General features: G+C 27.1%; 11 non-coding genes across 11 annotated transcripts; 7 read left to right on the forward strand and 4 right to left on the reverse strand.

The window, feature by feature from the left end:
• Positions 1 to 592: 592 nt before the first annotated feature.
• Positions 593 to 682, forward strand: Trnai-uau (transfer RNA isoleucine (anticodon UAU)). The gene is given in 2 exon segments: positions 593 to 630; positions 647 to 682. It is a non-coding gene; the product is annotated as a tRNA-Ile (tRNA).
• Positions 683 to 1,704: 1,022 nt separating this feature from the next.
• Positions 1,705 to 1,787, forward strand: Trnal-cag (transfer RNA leucine (anticodon CAG)). The gene has a single exon. It is a non-coding gene; the product is annotated as a tRNA-Leu (tRNA).
• A 1,847-nt stretch (positions 1,788 to 3,634) lies between these two features.
• On the forward strand, positions 3,635 to 3,705 carry Trnag-gcc (transfer RNA glycine (anticodon GCC)). The gene has a single exon. It is a non-coding gene; the product is annotated as a tRNA-Gly (tRNA).
• A 266-nt stretch (positions 3,706 to 3,971) lies between these two features.
• Trnak-cuu (transfer RNA lysine (anticodon CUU)) lies at positions 3,972 to 4,044 on the reverse strand. The gene has a single exon. It is a non-coding gene; the product is annotated as a tRNA-Lys (tRNA).
• An 81-nt stretch (positions 4,045 to 4,125) lies between these two features.
• Positions 4,126 to 4,197, reverse strand: Trnap-ugg (transfer RNA proline (anticodon UGG)). Its single transcript has one exon. It is a non-coding gene; the product is annotated as a tRNA-Pro (tRNA).
• A 10,095-nt stretch (positions 4,198 to 14,292) lies between these two features.
• On the forward strand, positions 14,293 to 14,365 carry Trnak-cuu (transfer RNA lysine (anticodon CUU)). The gene has a single exon. It is a non-coding gene; the product is annotated as a tRNA-Lys (tRNA).
• A 266-nt stretch (positions 14,366 to 14,631) lies between these two features.
• Positions 14,632 to 14,702, reverse strand: Trnag-gcc (transfer RNA glycine (anticodon GCC)). The gene has a single exon. It is a non-coding gene; the product is annotated as a tRNA-Gly (tRNA).
• Positions 14,703 to 17,335: 2,633 nt separating this feature from the next.
• Trnas-aga (transfer RNA serine (anticodon AGA)) lies at positions 17,336 to 17,417 on the forward strand. Its single transcript has one exon. It is a non-coding gene; the product is annotated as a tRNA-Ser (tRNA).
• Positions 17,418 to 19,174: 1,757 nt separating this feature from the next.
• Positions 19,175 to 19,248, forward strand: Trnai-aau (transfer RNA isoleucine (anticodon AAU)). Its single transcript has one exon. It is a non-coding gene; the product is annotated as a tRNA-Ile (tRNA).
• Positions 19,249 to 19,515: 267 nt separating this feature from the next.
• Positions 19,516 to 19,589, forward strand: Trnan-guu (transfer RNA asparagine (anticodon GUU)). Its single transcript has one exon. It is a non-coding gene; the product is annotated as a tRNA-Asn (tRNA).
• A 903-nt stretch (positions 19,590 to 20,492) lies between these two features.
• Trnai-aau (transfer RNA isoleucine (anticodon AAU)) lies at positions 20,493 to 20,566 on the reverse strand. The gene has a single exon. It is a non-coding gene; the product is annotated as a tRNA-Ile (tRNA).
• Positions 20,567 to 21,367: the final 801 nt, after the last annotated feature.

Genomic DNA, 21,367 nt, shown 5'->3' on the forward strand with positions numbered 1-21,367 from the left:
AAGCCAATTTAAACTAAAAAGTATACTACAATAACATTTAAAATGTAGTAGAAATTAAAAATTTTCCTTGGTCTAAGTTTAAAGTTTAAATTAAAGTTGATTAACATCAGAAAAACTTACTGTTTAATGTTTGAGTGAACTAAAAATTAAAAATTATGATTACCCATATAAATAAATTGTAATAAAAAGCTTTAATAAAATAGTAATATATTTTGCTTTCCCAAAAAAACAAAAGTTATTATTACTATAATAACACAATTGTTAATTTAAACTCTTGCAGTTTCTAACATTAAAAAACATATCAATTCATAAATTTCAAGCTTTAACTTTCTTTAAACATAGTTATTCTATTATTACGTCAAAATATTATTTTACATTTTTAATTATAATCTAAGTTTTACCTAAAGTTAATTTAAATAAACAGTTTTTCAAAATGCTTTAGGATATTTAAAATGTTCATTTCAAGACTTGCATAAGTAAAAAGTTATAAATAAAGTTATTAGTAAATTACTTTTGGAAATCAAGAACTCAATTTTCTTGATGCTTGTAAAATTTGACATTTATATAGTCTCTTTTCGTGTTTGTAGGCGTAGCTCCCGTGGCGCAATCGGTTAGCGCGCCGTACTTATATGACAGTATCGGAGAAATGCGGAGGTTGTGAGTTCGAGCCTCACCGGGAGCACCTTTTTTATTACTTAAAAATCTTTTAAGCTAAGAACTATGCTAATAACAACTTATCCTTGAAATAAGTAATAATTGCTCTGAAAAAAAATTTGTGTTTTTTTATTTGTTTCAATATCTATTAGAACTTTTGAGTTTTTTGCTTTAGTAGTTTTAAACTAAGCTTTACATACAGTTTATAATTAAAGCTTAATAAAGTAAATCTAGAAATACCTAGAAACTAAAAGTTAAAGCTTTTTTAACTATAGTGTTTTTTAGCATCCATTAATCAAGTAACTTTTATATTTTAAGACCTAACATGATATATAATTAATCTACTTTTGCAACGTATATTTGTTAGAAAGTAGTAATAATGTTTAAACTTATGAATGTTAATATATTTGTACGGTAAACCACAAATTATTGTTATAAGTATGTGTATCTATTTTAGCACCGTATGCTAGTAGTTAAGTTTTATGAAGAAAAAAAAACTTTTTATTAAAAGTTAATTATTTTAGCTAGGTTTTCAAACATCTGTGACGTCATAATGTTAATATAGATTTCGTACCAAGTTTTTAGAATATTTTATTTGCTTTTAATTATTTATGATTGAAGTTAAACTTTATTAGTTTAGTGTTGGAATTTCTCAAGGTATTGAAAATTTATGTATTTAGTTTAGATAGTTAAATTAAAATATTGAAGAAAAATTAAACTTTAGTTTTGGAAAAAAATATTTTATGGTGCCTTTAAAAGTTTAGGATACTCTGGGTTGTTTTGAAATAAAATATTTACTTTTTCGTCAAAAAATATTATGAAAAAAATAAGTTTTTTTTTAATTTAAAGTAACTGAATTTATCTTGCTAAATCAAAATTCAAAATATTGGCTAAAATTAATTAGATAAAAGGTTTTTGTCATTTTTTAGTTTTTATTAATTATGAATAAATATGTAATTTGCTATTACAATGCAATTATAAACTTCGATAAGAAAAGGTCATTTATGCGTTTATATATATATATACTCGTCTACACGATCACTGTCAGCTGGCAGGATGGCCGAGTGGTCTAAGGCGCTGCGTTCAGGTCGCAGTCTACAATGTAGGCGCGGGTTCGAATCCCGCTCCTGTCACACTTTTTAAAAGTTTGTTTGCATTTAGCATTCAAATACTTTTAAATTTTATTTGTCCCTCATTTAGCTGCTTTTTAAATTTAACATGTGAAAATAAGATAAATATTAAATTTGATACAATATCTCTAGTATAAGATATAATTTAAAAGATTTATTTTAAGCATTAATTCATGAATGTTGTTACTAAGATAGGTGTTATAAGAAGGTTATTTATGTATCTGCAACTATCTAGTAAAGTACCTTGATACATTAAGCAGCTGCATTTGTGAAATTTTTATTTTGTTTTTCATTTTCAAGTTTCAACCCTTTTGGTCTTGTAAAATTCGGTCAAAGATTTTTATAAAACGAAAAGTGTATAAAACTAATTAAAATTTAAGAAACTAATAGAAAAAAGTAAAGTTAAATTTGTTTTAGTTTTTTACATTTTCATTTTGCACTTTTATTGAGTCAACGGTTATAAATAGTGTTTCTTTCATAAAATTTTGAAAATAATTTTTGTGCTAGAACATAGAAATCGAATTAATTCACGTTTTTTAATTGTACAATAGTTTTATGTTTAGTTTTTTATGGTTTATATTTGTTTTCAGAAATTGTTTGTGTGTGAACTTGTAAATTTTTTAGATGAAAACTTCGAGTTTCAAAAAGAAAAAGCTGCTACAAAAAGTAATAATTGTAAGTTAAAGTTTGTAAAATACTTTGTTACTGAATTAAGACTAATTATAAATTTAAGTTTGTTTAAAACAAAAAATCCCTTTTTTACTTTAATTAAAAGTTTTCTAAAATAGTTAACATTTTAGTTGACATATTCACAGAAATTCTTTTAGTACGTATACCTAACTTATAAGGTTTCTTTTTAAATTTTTAACAAAACACTATCAAATTAACAGTTAAAGCTTTATATCTTTTTATGATTTAAACAGTCTATAGAATTGATAGTTTTGTTTTCAATATGAACTAATTAAGCTTATATATTTATAAAAGGGTTAAGTTTAAAAAATATAGTACAAATTTAACCTTTTTATAAGTTAAAAGTAATGCTTTTATTTTTATTTAGCTTGTATTTAAATTAATAAACTTCCTCGATAATTACTTTTTTCGTTTAAAGCAATAATAGTGGAGTTATAACTATAATTTACATACACAAAATACAAACTTGTGGGCTGATATTTTTTAATCAGCGAAAGTTCAGAGCAGAAGCCTGGTCTTTTGTATGCCTTGAGACAAGCTTAAGTTTAACGAAAGGGTCGATCATACCAATTCGATCATCAGACCACAAGCCTTCGGTAGACCGAGACCGGTTTCGTCCTGTAGATGGTTGCTTCATGCTTGCATGTATTAACCGTTTGTAGATTGAAGACTGCAATTTTTTCGGTTATGACTGACTTATAAGTCCTAATCATGACGAAACCGGTCTCAGTCTACCGAAAGATTGTAATCTGATGATCGAATTGGTATGATCAACCCTTATATTTTTTTAATCGAAATGTAGTAGTGCTTTTACCTAAGTTTTTAATGTGAATAAAATAAATTTAACACTTCTAATCAAAAACATTAAATATTTACTTATAATAAGTATAACTAATAATTATTACAGTTAGCTGTGAAAACTTCTCTAATTTTAGTTAGCATAATCAGTTGCTAATCACTTTATAAATAGAATTATAGGTCAGCCAAAGTAAAATGCTGTTGTTTTTGAATAAGGAAAATTACAACATATTTGCTTTTACGAAACAAGACAAAAACAAGTTCATTTTACTACATATGCTTTTAGTAGCATTTCGTTAACAGATACCATCATTAAATAGTAATTGAAGTTTATAAACGCAATAATGCCCTCATTTCCACAAGCATTGTTGGTTCAGTGGTAGAATTCTCGCCTGCCACGCGGGAGGCACGGGTTCGATTCCCGGACAATGCACTTTTGATCGAATATTTTGATTAACATAATAATTATTACGCAATAAGAATTTTTGCTTATGTATATTGCTAAAAATAAAGAATTAAGCCGAATAAAAAAGCTTTTTGTCATTGCCACAAATAAGTATTCTCCAAACAAGGTCCATAGATTGTCGTCTTTTTTCGTTTAAATTTAAAACCAAAAAGCTTTATGTATTTATTTAAGCCATAAAAATACTCTATGAATAAAGACAATTTCTATGGATGTTAATAAACGGTAAAAAGATGCGCCCAACGTGGGGCTCGAACCCACGACCGTTGGATTAAGAGTCCAACGCTCTACCGACTGAGCTAGCCGGGCACGTGATAAACAACTTTAAACAGTTTATAATGCCTTTGTGACGAAGCTATGACGTAATAATCCTTTAACTGACATCAAAAAGGGCTCGTCCGGGATTTGAACCCGGGACCTCTCGCACCCAAAGCGAGAATCATACCCCTAGACCAACGAGCCACCTGTCTTAAGAAGGCTTGTTTAGTTTATAAATCTAACATGTATTGTGACGTAATATTGAAAATGCTTTCGCGGTATTTATCAAAATTGTTTGTTTTATTGTTACATAAAGCCAGTCTTTTTCTTGAAATGTAATTAACAGTAATTGTCATTACAGCTTATATTGTCTCTTAAAAAAATTTAAATTCTAAAACTATAACTAGTGATTTTTATTCGAAATTCCAGTTTTTTTTTTCAAAATTTATCTTACCCCAGGATTCCAGGTTTTTAGCAAACCTGTCAAATGTAAAAAAAATTACTTCCTTACCAACAATTCTGTTTGTATTAGAACTTAGATTAGTAAACATAAATTCGTTTAATTCAAAACTTTGTAACAAAACAATGTTTCACTCGCTTGGACCAAATCAAACGAGATCATCAGTTGAAAAAAATCTGTAAAATTAATTTTACATAAACATGCAAGAAGATATTAGGCTAGTAAATTAACTGATAAATTTAATTAGGCAAATTATCCTATTGTTCTAGTTAATTAAATGATAAATTTCAGCTTAAATGAATTTCAAAGTTATAATTTTTTGCCAACTAATCTTATTTCTAATGCGGTTTTCAGCAGAAAACTCACGGAATCTAATAAGTTGTGAAACTTTTTATGCGTGGCTTCTGGCTGACACCAATAATAGTTTAAATACCTTTAAAAAAGAATTTGGAAGTTTAAATAAAAAGCTAAAGGTTATGTTATAAATAACAATGTTTTTAAAATTTATAAACTGACTTAATTTACATGCCAAGGTTTATAATAATAATAACTAAACTAGTTTTGAGCAGAGATAGAATGTAATCTTTAGTAGTAGAATTTTATTTAACTATAATTAATTTATTACGCTCTTTCAAAATAATTTTTTACTATTATTTCGTTTTTACTTACGGTATTTTTACTGTTCATAATAAAGGAAATTTAAATTAAATTTTAATTAATTTTTGTCAACTTAAGTACTAATTTATGTCGTAATTTAAACATTTTGTATATTGTTTAGATTTAAGTGAAGGTTTTAAAGAAGATTACCTGGGCGAGATTTGATTAACCTGTGACTTGTTATACAAATAAACAGTTCTGTTTAATTATTAGTGACTTCTTTTGCTATAGGACTAAGAAAAAATTTATCAATGATGTAAAATTAAGACGTTTAATCGACGTAACATACTTTTGCGGTTTGTTATATGACATATTTGTTTTAATACCTAGGTTATACCTAAAAATCATGCTTTTTCACTTAATATAAAAAAAGTATTAAAATTCTTCTAGGGTTTGTTTGAATTCCATTATTTTAATAGGCCAATGCGAGTTGTAAAACAATTTGTAAAATTTATTAAAATGAAACTTAAAACTAATCTACTATAAAACGTTAATACATTAGTCAGCAATAATACAACATTTACAACAGACTTACAATGTAGTTTTTAGACTGTAATATAAAAGTTTTTGTATCTGAATATTACAATTGTAAAGGTTTACTTTTTAAAATTTGCTTATGTTAAAATTATTATAGTCACGTGAATTTATTATAAGATCCAACTTAAATATATTTATAACTGCTTACTTTAAAATCCTACAAATTGTAGTTCAAAATATTGTAAAGTTAAAGATTTAGTGAATTGTATATGATTAACGAAAAACGTCTGTTAAAGTAGATTGAAAAAAACAAAAAATATGAAACAATGAAAATAAATTGAAATTATGTGTAGGATGAAATATCAAAAATGAAGAAATCAAAATAAATTAAACTTATGTGAATTTAATACTAAAATTAAAATTTATACTAACAATGTTTTTTACGTAACACATTAAAATCATAATGTTTTAAAGAAACTAAAAAAGAAAAATATATTTTTTATTAACTTTGTTATGACTAGCTTGTTTTTGCATGAAATCCTGTTTAAAAATAAAAACAACATAAACAAGTAGAATGGGTAAGAAACGATCGGGTTAAATTGGGTTGGAATGAACGGGTTAGAAGTGATCGGGTTAGAAGTGATCGGGTTAGAAGTGATCGGGTTAGAAGTGATCGGGTTAGAAGTGATCGAGTTAGAAATGATCGGGTTAGAAGTGATCGGGTTATAAGTGATCGGGTTAGAAATGGTTGAGTTAGAAGTGATCGGTTTAGAAGTGATCGGGTTAGAAATGATCGGGTTAGAAGTGATCGGGTTAGAAATTATCGTCGGGTTAGAAGTGATCGGGTTAGAAGTGATCAAGTTAGAAATGATCGGGTTATAAGGGATCGGGTTAGAAATGATTGGGTTAGAAGTGATCGGGTTATAAGTGATCGGGTTATAAGTGATCGGGTTAGAAGTGAATAGCGGGTTTAGAAATGATCGGCTCCCAAAAATTCAATATTAAACTCTAACATTTTTGTATGATAAAATATTTAAGCTTTCATGCTATAAGAAAATTTTAAGTGGTTTTATAAATTCTACAGTTTATTCATTATTATAACGTAATAATACTATTAAAGATTACATTCTATCTCTGTTCAAAACTAGTTTAGTTATTATTATTATAAACCTTGGCATGTAAATTAAGTCAGTTTATAAATTTTAAAAACATTGTTATTTATAACATAACCTTTAGCTTTTTATTTAAACTTCCAAATTCTTTTTTAAAGGTATTTAAACTATTATTGGTGTCAGCCAGAAGCCACGCATAAAAAGTTTCACAACTTATTAGATTCCGTTAGTTTTCTGCTGAAAACCGCATTAGAAATAAGATTAGTTGGCAAAAAATTATAACTTTGAAATTCATTTAAGCTGAAATTTATCATTTAATTAACTAGAACAATAGGATAATTTGCCTAATTAAATTTATCAGTTAATTTACTAGCCTAATATCTTCTTGCATGTTTATGTAAAATTAATTTTACAGATTTTTTTCAACTGATGATCTCGTTTGATTTGGTCCAAGCGAGTGAAACATTGTTTTGTTACAAAGTTTTGAATTAAACGAATTTATGTTTACTAATCTAAGTTCTAATACAAACAGAATTGTTGGTAAGGAAGTAATTTTTTTTACATTTGACAGGTTTGCTAAAAACCTGGAATCCTGGGGTAAGATAAATTTTGAAAAAAAAAAACTGGAATTTCGAATAAAAATCACTAGTTATAGTTTTAGAATTTAAATTTTTTTAAGAGACAATATAAGCTGTAATGACAATTACTGTTAATTACATTTCAAGAAAAAGACTGGCTTTATGTAACAATAAAACAAACAATTTTGATAAATACCGCGAAAGCATTTTCAATATTACGTCACAATACATGTTAGATTTATAAACTAAACAAGCCTTCTTAAGACAGGTGGCTCGTTGGTCTAGGGCAGGGTTTCCCAAAGTGGGCGATATCGCCCCCCTGGGGGCGATTTTAATAAGTCGGGGGGCGATAATTTGTAAGGGGGCGAAAGGGTGGGCGATAACTAGTAAGGGGGTGAAAAGGGGGCGATTTTAAAATTTTTGGCTGTTTTAAAATTTTTACTTTTTATCCTGCTATTTTACTAGTTTTAGCTTGCTATTAAATATTTGACTCTGAGGTGGTAAAATTTAAACAAAAAAGTTTATTTTGTTTATGTAAAATATAGAAAATAAATCAAGTGCATATGACTCCTACTTTCAAGTAAATTATATATTTTCATTAATATGTTTTCTTATTTAGCAATCACATAGATCATAGACGATCGAAATCCCTCTCACAATTTTATAACCTGACATATATGTTATTTTGGATCACAAATCGTTTGTAAAAATATATGTTAGCTATTATTAACTATCACATCATGATATATCAAATTTTTTTTTTAAATCACAAAGTTAGACTAAGAAATAAAACTATACAGGGTTTCCAGTTTACCTAGAAACCTAGAAAAACCTGGAGTTTGACAATTTAGGCAACAAAAACCTGGAAAAATGTAGAATTTTTAACAGTTTAAACCAGGGTTTCCCAAACTCATTTACTTAATCGCCCCCTTTTCAGAAATTTGAAAAAAATCGCCCCCCCCCCCCACGATTTTACAAAGTAGTTTTTCTCTTGAGTACAAACTTTTGAGTCAAAAAAGTTGTGTTCGAAATGTAATTTAGTCTGGTACTTCTTAAGAACGCACTTTTGGGGTGTGTTCAAAGTAGTTTACAGGGAAATTAATTTACAGTTATTCTTATATAAGCCAAATAAAGTGTATTAAAATACTTAACTATTAAAAAGCCTCGTGTAATCTGTATTCAACCCTGTTTAAATATGAATTGTTGTGAAACTAATGTTTTGAAATTGTTGTGAAACTAATGAAACTTTTAAGTCAGTGGTGGACAACTTTTGTAGCCAGCAATTCATGTTTACTGAAAATATTTTCTAGTTTCAACTCGTTAAACAAATGTAATTGCGGGCTGCTAATTTAAAAAAATAACATATAGAAAATTTAAAAAACTCGAGAAAAATTGTAATAATATGATTTAGTATCATTGTGATCTAGGAAAATCAAATTGAAAGCGTATTTCAAAATATTAATTTAAAAAATTAAATTTATATTTTGCACAAGTAGTTTTCAAGTTACTTAGCGGTTCGAAATTTGACAGGATCTGAACCGTACGTTACCGATCTAAAATCTTAACTGAAACCTGACATTATAATAATTTCTCATATAACGAAATTCGGACATTTAAAGGTAAAAATAAGTAACTTATTTAAGCCGCAAAATACTTGAATTATTTTATAGATAGGCATATTCTAAAATACTATTCCAGAGATTAAAAACTATAAAAGAATGAACAGTGAATTTTACACATAATAAAATAAATATTAAAACATAATTTCTGATCTAGTTTGAGGAAGTTTGACCGACTAGTTGATTATCTCACTTGAAAATTGGTTTCATCAACAGCTTCAGTTAATGCAGTAAAATTATTAATTTGAATGCTAAGATATATTATAAGAAAGTTAGTTGTAAAGTTAAAAAAATAGTTTTAAACTTTTTAAATTATACGTTTCGTAGTTGAACACCATGAAATAGTATTTGACTTGGAATAACCTTTAGGAATCTAAACCTTAATTCTAACAATTTATTTTTCTTACTTTAAATTCAAAAAAAAAAAACAAATGTTTTACAGTCAATTCTGTGAACAGAAAGTACTCAATTAAAAAAAAAAACTTTTAAATAGGTTAAATTTTTGTTTTGTAACTGTAGCGGTCTTTTTGATGGCTTATTTAATTCAATTTGAAAAAAAAAATTCTAGCTGTTAGCCTATAAAAATTTAACAGAGGAAAAAAATGAAAAATTAAAAGCTAGTGTTGAACAACACATTCTAATTGCTAATATGTTTTGAATTAAGATAAAACAAAAAAAAACAGTTGAATTAATAATTTAAAATATTTTAATATATAGATTTGTTAATAATAATAAATCAAGTTGGAAAATAAAATTGAGTTTGAGAATCCTTACATGAAAAACTTGAAGTCATTTCAAAAAGAAACCTCAAATCTTTACTCTTTTAAAACCAGAAAAATTATTTTTGAAATAAAAAGTTTTATGGTTATCAAGTTTTTTTTTTAATTCATACAGATTGAACAAGTAATAACAGAAATGTGTCAAACAAATATTTTAATCACTATGCTATAAAAACTTTTAGTGTAACGTAAAACTACAAATATAAACTACAATATTAACCAGATCAAAATAAAATTACTAACAACTTTAAAACATAAACCATTTAATAAATACAGTAGACTTCCGCTTTTAAATTCGCACTTTGAACAAAACTACAAAGTACAAACTTTAAAAGTTATTACTTTTTTTTTTACAAAATGAAAAATTCCAATATATTGTATGCAATAATGTTATGAATAAGCATGAAATCAACTAAAACACAAAACAAACATTCATTAAAAATAGATCTATATAAGCTATCTAAAATTATATTTTATTTGTTTTAATAATACTTATTTAGTAATAGACTTTATTTAAGTTAAATTTAAGAAAATATAAGTTTGCACTTTTTTTTTTTTTGGTAAAAAGTGCGAACTCAAGAGTGACTCTACTGTAATTAATATTTATTAGGCATTATGCAAACCTGTTGTAGAATAAATAACTTAATAAATGTTATTATGAAAAGATTACTTAAATACAATACAAACCAGATTAAATAAAAAATGTTTTAAAAGATCAGATGAAATAGAAAAAAACTTTTATAAAATAATGTCTGCTACTGAAGTCTAATATAATGTTAATGATGAGGTTCATGAAGGCTTGCAAGCTTTTCTAATCTGATTCTCAATTAATAAAATAAAGCCTCAAGTCACCTCCTTTGCAAATATCTAGATTAGATCTTTTGCTCAAGATGTTGATAACTGAACTGAAAGCTTTCTCAACAACATAGCTAAACGGAAAAGCTATAAACAACAATCTAAATGCCTCTCAAATGATATTTTTGCCTTAGTTTTTGTTGAGTCCAAAAGCTTTCATATCATTCTTTGGAAAAATTTACGTTAAGTTCAAGGTCAGTTTGTAAGTCTGATAAGGTTTCCTATAATTCGTTTACGTCAAAAAGATCTGCCTCGAAGGGATCCGTACTTTTATCTATATGATAGTATTTTTGTGTCAAATCGAAATTTTACTACTTAATATGTTTAAACTGTTAAAAATTCTACATTTTTCCAGGTTTTTGTTGCCTAAATTGTCAAACTCCAGGTTTTTCTAGGTTTCTAGGTAAACTGGAAACCCTGTATAGTTTTATTTCTTAGTCTAACTTTGTGATTTAAAAAAAAAATTTGATATATCATGATGTGATAGTTAATAATAGCTAACATATATTTTTACAAACGATTTGTGATCCAAAATAACATATATGTCAGGTTATAAAATTGTGAGAGGGATTTCGATCGTCTATGATCTATGTGATTGCTAAATAAGAAAACATATTAATGAAAATATATAATTTACTTGAAAGTAGGAGTCATATGCACTTGATTTATTTTCTATATTTTACATAAACAAAATAAACTTTTTTGTTTAAATTTTACCACCTCAGAGTCAAATATTTAATAGCAAGCTAAAACTAGTAAAATAGCAGGATAAAAAGTAAAAATTTTAAAACAGCCAAAAATTTTAAAATCGCCCCCTTTTCGCCCCCTTACTAGTTATCGCCCACCCTTTCGCCCCCTTACAAATTATCGCCCCCCGACTTATTAAAATCGCCCCCAGGGGGGCGATATCGCCCACTTTGGGAAACCCTGGTTTAAACATATTAAGTAGTAAAATTTCGATTTGACACAAAAATACTATCATATAGATAAAAGTACGGATCCCTTCGAGGCAGATCTTTTTGACGTAAACGAATTATAGGAAACCTTATCAGACTTACAAACTGACCTTGAACTTAACGTAAATTTTTCCAAAGAATGATATGAAAGCTTTTGGACTCAACAAAAACTAAGGCAAAAATATCATTTGAGAGGCATTTAGATTGTTGTTTATAGCTTTTCCGTTTAGCTATGTTGTTGAGAAAGCTTTCAGTTCAGTTATCAACATCTTGAGCAAAAGATCTAATCTAGATATTTGCAAAGGAGGTGACTTGAGGCTTTATTTTATTAATTGAGAATCAGATTAGAAAAGCTTGCAAGCCTTCATGAACCTCATCATTAACATTATATTAGACTTCAGTAGCAGACATTATTTTATAAAAGTTTTTTTCTATTTCATCTGATCTTTTAAAACATTTTTTATTTAATCTGGTTTGTATTGTATTTAAGTAATCTTTTCATAATAACATTTATTAAGTTATTTATTCTACAACAGGTTTGCATAATGCCTAATAAATATTAATTACAGTAGAGTCACTCTTGAGTTCGCACTTTTTACCAAAAAAAAAAAAAGTGCAAACTTATATTTTCTTAAATTTAACTTAAATAAAGTCTATTACTAAATAAGTATTATTAAAACAAATAAAATATAATTTTAGATAGCTTATATAGATCTATTTTTAATGAATGTTTGTTTTGTGTTTTAGTTGATTTCATGCTTATTCATAACATTATTGCATACAATATATTGGAATTTTTCATTTTGTAAAAAAAAAAGTAATAACTTTTAAAGTTTGTACTTTGTAGTTTTGTTCAAAGTGCGAATTTAAAAGCGGAAGTCTACTGTATTTATTAAATGGTTTATGTTTTAAAGTTGTTAGTAATTTTATTTTGATCTGGTTAATATTGTAGTTTATATTTGTAGTTTTACGTTACACTAAAAGTTTTTATAGCATAGTGATTAAAATATTTGTTTGACACATTTCTGTTATTACTTGTTCAATCTGTATGAATTAAAAAAAAAACTTGATAACCATAAAACTTTTTATTTCAAAAATAATTTTTCTGGTTTTAAAAGAGTAAAGATTTGAGGTTTCTTTTTGAAATGACTTCAAGTTTTTCATGTAAGGATTCTCAAACTCAATTTTATTTTCCAACTTGATTTATTATTATTAACAAATCTATATATTAAAATATTTTAAATTATTAATTCAACTGTTTTTTTTTTGTTTTATCTTAATTCAAAACATATTAGCAATTAGAATGTGTTGTTCAACACTAGCTTTTAATTTTTCATTTTTTTCCTCTGTTAAATTTTTATAGGCTAACAGCTAGAATTTTTTTTTTTCAAATTGAATTAAATAAGCCATCAAAAAGACCGCTACAGTTACAAAACAAAAATTTAACCTATTTAAAAGTTTTTTTTTTTAATTGAGTACTTTCTGTTCACAGAATTGACTGTAAAACATTTGTTTTTTTTTTTTGAATTTAAAGTAAGAAAAATAAATTGTTAGAATTAAGGTTTAGATTCCTAAAGGTTATTCCAAGTCAAATACTATTTCATGGTGTTCAACTACGAAACGTATAATTTAAAAAGTTTAAAACTATTTTTTTAACTTTACAACTAACTTTCTTATAATATATCTTAGCATTCAAATTAATAATTTTACTGCATTAACTGAAGCTGTTGATGAAACCAATTTTCAAGTGAGATAATCAACTAGTCGGTCAAACTTCCTCAAACTAGATCAGAAATTATGTTTTAATATTTATTTTATTATGTGTAAAATTCACTGTTCATTCTTTTATAGTTTTTAATCTCTGGAATAGTATTTTAGAATATGCCTATCTATAAAATAATTCAAGTATTTTGCGGCTTAAATAAGTTACTTATTTTTACCTTTAAATGTCCGAATTTCGTTATATGAGAAATTATTATAATGTCAGGTTTCAGTTAAGATTTTAGATCGGTAACGTACGGTTCAGATCCTGTCAAATTTCGAACCGCTAAGTAACTTGAAAACTACTTGTGCAAAATATAAATTTAATTTTTTAAATTAATATTTTGAAATACGCTTTCAATTTGATTTTCCTAGATCACAATGATACTAAATCATATTATTACAATTTTTCTCGAGTTTTTTAAATTTTCTATATGTTATTTTTTTAAATTAGCAGCCCGCAATTACATTTGTTTAACGAGTTGAAACTAGAAAATATTTTCAGTAAACATGAATTGCTGGCTACAAAAGTTGTCCACCACTGACTTAAAAGTTTCATTAGTTTCACAACAATTTCAAAACATTAGTTTCACAACAATTCATATTTAAACAGGGTTGAATACAGATTACACGAGGCTTTTTAATAGTTAAGTATTTTAATACACTTTATTTGGCTTATATAAGAATAACTGTAAATTAATTTCCCTGTAAACTACTTTGAACACACCCCAAAAGTGCGTTCTTAAGAAGTACCAGACTAAATTACATTTCGAACACAACTTTTTTGACTCAAAAGTTTGTACTCAAGAGAAAAACTACTCTGTAAAATCGTGGGGGGGGGGCGATTTTTTTCAAATTTCTGAAAAGGGGGCGATTAAGTAAATGAGTTTGGGAAACCCTGGTCTAGGGGTATGATTCTCGCTTTGGGTGCGAGAGGTCCCGGGTTCAAATCCCGGACGAGCCCTTTTTGATGTCAGTTAAAGGATTATTACGTCATAGCTTCGTCACAAAGGCATTATAAACTGTTTAAAGTTGTTTATCACGTGCCCGGCTAGCTCAGTCGGTAGAGCGTTGGACTCTTAATCCAACGGTCGTGGGTTCGAGCCCCACGTTGGGCGCATCTTTTTACCGTTTATTAACATCCATAGAAATTGTCTTTATTCATAGAGTATTTTTATGGCTTAAATAAATACATAAAGCTTTTTGGTTTTAAATTTAAACGAAAAAAGACGACAATCTATGGACCTTGTTTGGAGAATACTTATTTGTGGCAATGACAAAAAGCTTTTTTATTCGGCTTAATTCTTTATTTTTAGCAATATACATAAGCAAAAATTCTTATTGCGTAATAATTATTATGTTAATCAAAATATTCGATCAAAAGTGCATTGTCCGGGAATCGAACCCGGGCCTCCCGCGTGGCAGGCGAGAATTCTACCACTGAACCAACAATGCTTGTGGAAATGAGGGCATTATTGCGTTTATAAACTTCAATTACTATTTAATGATGGTATCTGTTAACGAAATGCTACTAAAAGCATATGTAGTAAAATGAACTTGTTTTTGTCTTGTTTCGTAAAAGCAAATATGTTGTAATTTTCCTTATTCAAAAACAACAGCATTTTACTTTGGCTGACCTATAATTCTATTTATAAAGTGATTAGCAACTGATTATGCTAACTAAATTTAGAGAAGTTTTCACAGCTAACTGTAATAATTATTAGTTATACTTATTATAAGTAAATATTTAATGTTTTTGATTATAAGTGTTAAATTTATTTTATTCACATTAAAAACTTAGGTAAAAGCACTACTACATTTCGATTAAAAAAATATAAGGGTTGATCATACCAATTCGATCATCAGATTACAATCTTTCGGTAGACTGAGACCGGTTTCGTCATGATTAGGACTTATAAGTCAGTCATAACCGAAAAAATTGCAGTCTTCAATCTACAAACGGTTAATACATGCAAGCATGAAGCAACCATCTACAGGACGAAACCGGTCTCGGTCTACCGAAGGCTTGTGGTCTGATGATCGAATTGGTACGATCAACCATAATAAATATAAAATACTTATATATTACAAAACTAAACAATTAAAAAATAGTATAAATTTCATTAGAATTACTTATACTTGCACAAATGTAAACTTACTAAATAATAGTTGTTTTTACTACTTATAGTAAATTTTATATCTTTAAAAATGAATATATTTGATAAACGAAAGCATCTGTTATATTTACGAAAAAAATATCAATCTCTCTAATATACAATACAACAGTGATAACAACACCTCAATGCACATAATTTAATAAAGTTACACAGAATTTAAAATAGACCAACTTTATAACTGTTGTTACAGTTTATCACAACTTTGTAAAATAGTTAAAAGTACACTTTTTAAATTTAATTCATCTGGTTGCATTTGTTTAAAATTAAAAATAAAGTTTATTTCTCATGTGCCGACACGTTTTTTCTTTAATGTTTACAAAAATAAAGTTCAGAAAACTAGCAGTAGTCTTAACATTTATTGTAGCATAAAAAATACCTCTAAAATTGCTACTTTTCCTTTAAGCGTGACGTATTTTTGTAAACTTTTTGTAGAAAAATCTGCCATAAGGTTATACTACAGCGGTGCACTAATTAGTTGCGTATTTTTTGAGTCTAAGTTGTTATCAGTTTATGAAGTTATAAAATTTTTCCCTATGGAGTTTTTCATCAACATCGGTGCGCACTTTCGTTTGCGCACCAAATCAGTATATTGGGTAATTTTCCTGACTTGCCACTAATTGGTATTCAAAATTTCTTTTAACTTTTTGAAAACTAGATAAACATAGTTGAAATTAAGCAGAAAAATAAACAATAAAGGATAAAGATATTACATTCTTTTTTTTTACCTTTTCTTTTTTTAGGTGGCACGCATGCGTCAGTGTCCCTCCCCACGCTACGCCCCTGATATTTGTTACCTCTCGTATCTTTACGATATCTCGTATCTTAACGCATTTTTCTGTGGACATAATGTGCGTAAATAAGCGAGAGGTTACTGTACTTACAATTAGCAGGCTTGTAAAATTTGTGAACAGCAAAAAACTCTTGCAACTAAAACACTTGAATGAATTACGGCTTTTACTATTTAAAAAAATCCAACTATATTATTGTGACGTTATTATAAGTTAGGATTTAAAAGTCTTTTAGTGTTATAAATTTAAAACTTTGAGATTGATTACCTTTGTCGGTTTTAGTATTTGCTTGTACAAGTTAAAACTGGAATGTATTTATCAAATTTTCTTAAGTTTTGAAATAAAGCTTTTCAAAATGAACGCATGAACTTATTAACTCGTTCCTTTTATTCAATGAAGTTACCCCGTCAGCGTTCGCTATTTCCATCTTCTCATAGGTACAGGTCATGCAGATTCTCCGCGGATTCCTTATTTCTTCTGTGTGGCGTAAAATGTTCCAGTTAATGTTTTAATCACTTTTATTACTTTTTTATTTCTAAATGTATTTCAACAGTTCGGTGCCGTTTTCCTAGTGGGCATAGTCATATTAATTTGATAAGTCATTTTATTATATTTATATTGGTTAATAAATGATGTTTAAAAAAACATATTGGCTTTGCTGAAAATTTCTAAAATCCTCTAAAGAATGCTACTAATTTTTTCAGTATTTTTTTTAAATTGACAAGGCATTTTTTTTCCAGATTTAACATGTTAAATTTTGAATTATAAATTGTCAGTAAAAATATCTTTAAATGTTCATTGACTTTAGCTGCAGTTTTTACTACATTTCTCATTTGAATTTTAAAGTGTATATTGTTTAATTATTATCTTTTAGCAGTTATTGAAATTAAATTTTGAATATTAGTATACATACTTATGGTAAGGCTTAAAACTGTCTTAGATAGTTTACAATTTACTGATGGCTTTGGTTAACAATAAACTGGTTAATATATTTTATCTTTAAAATTATAAATGCAGGTATAGTTTGCCCAAAATCAAAGTAAATAGTTTTTGCGTTGAAAGTAATTTGTAAGGCACTTATAAACAATATCTATATTAACGTTCATATATGCCCTCTTCACAAGTCGTTGTGGCCGAGTGGTTAAGGCGATTGACTAGAAATCAATTGGGCTCTGCCCGCGCAGGTTCGAATCCTGCCGACGACGCTTTTTAATGTTTAATTTTTTTGAATTTTATTTTATGTTTGCTATAAAAAAAAGTTGGTAATTTGATACTGCAAATACCAACAGCACAGCTTTTAAATAAAATTTAATATACAAACAATCTGAATTCATAGTGCTTGCCACTCAGACCAACTCATACTTTTCAAAACCTCGAATCTTCTATAATTTCAAAAACTGAACAGGTTCCAACTTCCCCTCAATAACAATAATGTTTGGTAATGGGTCTAAGTTGCACGACTGCACAAAATTGCACGAAGCTAAATTTGCACGAGGAACGAAATTGCACGACGACGGTTTTGCACCAAGGGTCAATTCTGCACAAGTTACATTTTTGCACGAGAGTAAAAAAATACATTAATTAAAAATAAACAGAAAAAAAAAGTTTAAAAAGTTACTGACCGAGGGGTAAGGGGTAACAGTTATAGTAAAAAAAAAACTAATAAAAAAAAAAAAAAAACAATAACTTACCGACCAAGGGTAAGGGTTAGGGTAACAGTGTTAGTAAACCAAAAACTGAATTATAAATAAAAAAATTAAAATTATTAAAGAAAAAAAATTACCAGTGCAAAAGTGACCCTTCGTGCAATTTTATGCACTCGTGCAATTTTGTACGCTCGTGCAAATAAGACAGCTAACCATAATTCTCTACGCATAACAGTGCATAAAATTTCTTTAAGCTCGATTTGGCTAGCTCAGTCGAGAGAGCGTAGGGGTAGGACTATTAATTCAACGGTCAGGGATTCTAGTCCCATATCAGGCTTCCTTTTTTTTCTTTTAAAATATAGACTAGCTTAATTATTATTGAAATGTTATTTATATAGTGTTATTAAACATTGCTATATCTTTGCTAGTTATATTCATTTTTTTATTCATACAAGTTGATAAAACTATGATGAAGTAAAAATCAAAAATATTAATTTTATAAGAATAAATAAACATCTTTTGTAGCTAAATTTAAATTTAGCTAATAATTTTTTGATAGCTAAATTCTTTTTACAAAACATTTTATTGTTTTGTAACATATTAGATTTGTAAAAAATAAGCCAGCAGTAAGTATAAATAAATCATTTAGCTGTTACTACAAAATAATAAAGTTCTTAATAATTAAAATACTAGCTGTTAGTTAATTTCAATCGCAATTAAACTTGTTTAGCTATTTTTAGTTAAATCTTATATTTTTATTAATTAAAGATTGTACAATAATGGTTACAGTATATAAATATTTATAAATACTAATTAAAATAAAACGCAAAAAAGCAACTATCTTTTAGTTTTGTAAAGTAATATTAAGTTTTTTTTTTCAAATGTTCAAGTTTTAAATAAATCACAAAATATTTTGAACTAAATGTTTTAGATTAGAAAGTCTACTAGCACTTTTAAATGTTTTATTCAATAAAGTACAAGCACAGTTAAATGTAAATACACATAGTTTATTTTTAATATGTAATTTATTACATTAAACAATCAAATAGTTTGAAAAATTTAGGTATATTTTTATACAAGTACTTAAATATAATATTAAAAGTTGATCTTAAATTAGTTACATTTACAAGAAAACGGGTTGTGAAATATCATTAATTTTAATCAAAATATAGTTTGATAAAATTTACCTAAATCAAGACTTCACAATTATATATAGAAAAAACAGTATTTTTATCAAAATGAATCTTTTTTTGGTATTATTACGTCATAATACGCTATTCAGAAATAAAGTGCTAAGAAAAGCCCACTAAACGTGTGGCCGGTTAGCTCAGTTGGTTAGAGCGTCGTGCTAATAACGCGAATGTCGCGGGTTCGATCCCCGTACTGGCCACGTTTTATCCTCGTTAGTTTTTTGGTGAGTATTTCCGCCTGTCACGCGGGCGACCGGGGTTCGAATCCCCGACGGGGAGTTTTTGCCTTTTTATTTTATTAAAGTTGATTTTGGTAATTGTTTATTAGTTGAGAATAACAACTATAAGTAACATAACGTATATAAATAATTTTAAATGATTATTAAATTTAAATGATTTTTAACGTGTTAAAGTATTACAGTAAAAAAAAACTAGTTCATAAAAAAAATAATGATAATTCACAACAAGTCTTCGTGGCGCAATCGGTTAGCGCGTTCGACTGTTAATCAAAAGGTTGGTGGTTCGAGCCCACCCGAGGACGTTCTTTTGTTTATTCAATTTTGAAGCATAAGTAAAGTTTTTACACTAAGTGTCATTTTGTAATTCGTCATTTTTACAATAGTTTGTAGTTAGTTAGTTCAAAGATCTAAGTATTTACATTGAGCTTTTGTTTTGTCACTGATAAAGAAGCATTCTTATAATTTTTTTTAATTTTCAAAATTTTATTTTGAATAACCTTTTACCTTCAGTTCCATATAAATAATAACTTGTATAAAAAAATTGATACACCAAGATATGTTAAACCGTATCAGTCCTGGATCTTAAATATTAATAAGTTTTTTTATTCAAAACTTAAGTATTAAATAATAATTAGTTCTAATTATCGTATAAAATGTTTACCCCATTTTTTCAAATCAGCAAGAATAAAGTTTATAAGAACTTATTGATAATTTTTTTTAGAAAAAAATATAAGAATGTTTCTTTATCATTGACAAAACAAAAGCTCAATGTAAATACTTAGATCTTTGAACTAACTAACTACAAACTATTGTAAAAATGACGAATTACAAAATGACACTCAGTGTAAAAACTTTACTTATGCTTCAAAGTTAACTAAACAAAAGAACGTCCTCGGGTGGGCTCGAACCACCAACCTTTCGATTAACAGTCGAACGCGCTAACCGAATTATCATTATTTTTTATATGAACTAATTTTTTTTTTACTGTAATACTTTAACACGTTAAAAATCATTTAAATTTAATAATCATTTAAAATTTTTTATATACGTTATGTTACTTATAATTGTTATTCTCAACTAATAAAGAATTAACAAAATCAACTTTAATAAAATAAAAAGGCAAAAACTCCCCGTCGGGGATTCGAACCCCGGTCGCCCGCGTGACAGGCGGAAATACTCACCAAAAAACTAACGAGGATAAAACGTGGCCAATACGGGGATCGAACCCGCGACATTCGCGTTATTAGCACGACGCTCTAACCAACTGAGCTAACCGGCCACACGTTTAGTGGGCTTTTCTTAGCACTTTATTTCTGAATAGCGTATTATGACGTAATAATACCAAAAAAAGATTCATTTTGATAAAAATACTGTTTTTTCTATATATAATTGTGAAGTCTTCAATTAGGTAAATTTTATCAAACTATATTTTGATTAAAATTTAAGGTATTTCACAACCCGTTTTCTTGTAAATGTAACTAATTTAAGATTAACTTTCAATATTACATTTAAGTACTTGTATAAAAATATACCTAAATTTTTCAAACTATTTGATTGTTTAATGTAATAAATTACATATTAAAAATAAACTATGTGTAATTACATTTAACTGTGCTTGTACTTTATTGAATATTACATTTAAAAGTGCTAGTAGACTTTCTAATCTAAAACATTGAGTTCAAAATTTTTTTGTGATTTATTTAAAACTTGAACATTTAAAAAAAAAACTTAATATTACTTTACAAAACTAAAAGATAGTTGCTTTTTTGCGTTTTATTTTAATTAGTATTTATAAATATTTATATACTGTAACCATTAGTGTACAATCTTTAATCAATAAAAATATAAGATTTGAACTAAAAATAGCTAAACAAGTTTAATTGCGATTGAAATTAACTAACAGCTAGTATTTTAATTATTAAGGAGTTGATTATTTTGTAGTAACAGCTAAATGAATTAATTTTCACTTACTGCATTTTGTTTTATAATCTATTTCCAATACAGGATATTAAAAAATGGGTTATTTTTTATGAATCTAATATGTTATAAAACAAAAAAATGTTTTGTAAAAAGAATTTAT

Source organism: Thalia democratica, chromosome 6 (assembly GCF_965202585.1).
Source record: "Thalia democratica chromosome 6, ktThaDemo2.hap1.1, whole genome shotgun sequence".
NCBI lineage: Eukaryota > Metazoa > Chordata > Thaliacea > Salpida > Salpidae > Thalia > Thalia democratica.